Here is a 2,483-nt window from a genome sequence, read left to right as displayed (position 1 = left end):
AGGAACACTTGTTTTTTATGGTAGAGAAGTGCGGACCTGATTTTAGTGAAGACGATCCTGTTGTGTGGTCACATGTTGCAAATGGTTGCATGAAATTGGTCTTTGGGATAGGATCTTCGGATCTGAATTATGTGGTAACTGGGAAACCAACATCTTACGAGATTACACGATCATCTACTGAGAAACAATTACAAGAAAAGGTATGTTATTACTGTTATCATTAATTTTGTTATTATTATTGTTATAATTATGTGTTATTTACTAAATTATTATACATTATTAAAAAATATGTAGATTCATAATATGAAGTTCAAATGGAAGTTGATAGGAAAACACGGGAGGAGATGGAAGAAAAATTGCGTTAAGAAATGCAACAAAAAATGGACGAAGTGATACAAAGAGGTGTAGTAGAGGCCATGAGAAACTTGCAACCTTCCAGTCCTCAGTAGTAGTTTTATATCTAGTGTTTTAAACATTTCAGTTTATAGTGGATTTGTGGTCGTTTAAACTAGTTTTGTGGTTTTCTTATGGATGTTTATGACTTCGACTGTATTTTGTGTTTTAAAATGGTAAAAGTTGTTTTGCGTGTGAATTTGTGGTCATTTATATAGGTATTTTGGGTTTTATGTATTTTTAGCATAATAAATGGATTATAATGAAATTTATATGTGCCGGATTTCCGTCTGAAAACAATTATGCACGTGTCAAAATTGCGTCGGAAAACATTTCATATTTGTTTCGGATTAGTGTCGGAGAATAATTTAAAGCGGCGTTGGAATTGCGTCGGAGAATAATTTAAAGTTGTGTCAGAGTTGCGTCAGAAATCAGTTTGTATATGTGTCAGAATTGCGTCGGAAAATTAAAAATTAATACTGTATTTATACATATACGATAATTATAATTATTAAAAGGTATTAAAAATACAATAATTATAATTATTAAAAGTTGTTAAAAAGTGTCGGGAAGGTGTCGGAAATTGCGACAAAATTATGCGTCGGAAATGTGTCTTAATTTGTGTCGGAAACGTGTCATAAAGGAATTTCAGACGAGGGTTTTTCTGACACGTAAATTGCGTCGTAAGTGCGTCGGAATCGGTCAAATCTGATGCTTTTCCGATGCAATTCGGCATCACAACACAATTAGTTTTCTAGTACTGTTTGTTTTGTCATTCTAGTTTATGTGTTAAAAGTGTAATTGTATTATTGTATAGTTTGTTATGGCCACACATAAGGCCCGATTTTAAAATTAATAATCAGTAAATTTTAACCCCATCCTTGCTAATGTCATTTTAAAAGGCTAAATTTTTAACATTGAGGACAATGTTAACCTCAAGTGTGGGGATGGGGGGGAAATTGAAAATTTTTATTGCCTTATAGTAGCTTGAATGTGCGCAAAAGCCGAAATTGTAAATTGTTAATTACTGTTATTAATGCTAAGTTAAAGGTCTTTGGTCATGGTCAGTTTTTAAGCTTCTCGAAAGTATTCTAATCAAATATTTTTCAATGGGGAAAATAAAAATGGACCGTTCAGATAGGGATAACGAGTCATGGGGACGGCTACACAGGTTTCACATTGGCAGCCTATTTCCTTCCGTGCGTGTGTGAGATTTGCCTTTTATATAATACAAATATAATATATATATATACGCATGTCATATGAGTGCATAAAGAGTATAACCAGTATGTTCATGATATCTAGAACTTGTTTGTCATATGCATGTCAAGATCTTAATACCACCACCTGTATGAAGAAATTTGACTGTAGAAACCCACATATAATAATAGCCTTTACATTAAAAAAAAATAATAAAAATTTCTCCCTACCCTACATTATCCTTTAGGAGCCAAATTTGTGTCTTTTCCCTTTCATTTGTTAAACTAACATTACAAGCCGTGTTAGCCTTGGTCTTTTGTTTTAAACCCTGTGGATGATATCCGATATATTAGAATTGTATATTGTCAGTTCTTGAGCAAAGTACACAATGTACGTATGCCTCGGGTTAGTTGTTTCTATATATTGATGTCAGTAATCTTTTTTTAAAAAAAAAGAAAAGAAAAAAAAATAAAGAAAAAAACAGAAAAAAAAGTTGAAAAATCAGAAAAATTCAAAAAGAGTTAATGCTTGAAGTCAGTATTGGTTGTAAATAACAGTCATTAAGTAGTTTGGGATTGTTTGTTTAGTTGTTTGAAAAAATTGGGTTTCATCCACCATAAGTCACTAAATAAATCCTATTTCATACCTGAACCTAAGCCACAGCAAAACCCTTAGTCCTATTCTTTATGCAACCAGTGGTTAATGGGTGGAGATATGACTGGCTTGCAAGCTTATTACTTTGTGTTCATACTTGGCATAGAGGGCAGAGGGATACTAGCACACTTTTTGCTGGTCCAAATATTAAACCGAGAGGAGCGATATATTTGTGAGGGGTGTGATCATGTGTGTCTTAACCGGAAACAAAGTACACCTGTTTGGGTGGTTCCATT

The sequence above is a fragment of the Bidens hawaiensis genome, unplaced genomic scaffold (genome assembly GCF_021521415.1).
Source record: "Bidens hawaiensis isolate Kalapana, Puna unplaced genomic scaffold, B.hawaiensis_p1.1 tig00046628_1, whole genome shotgun sequence".
In the NCBI taxonomy this organism is placed as follows: Eukaryota; Viridiplantae; Streptophyta; class Magnoliopsida; order Asterales; family Asteraceae; genus Bidens; species Bidens hawaiensis.
The sequence above is the reverse complement of the archived record's forward strand: the minus strand, read 5'-3'. Positions refer to the sequence as shown.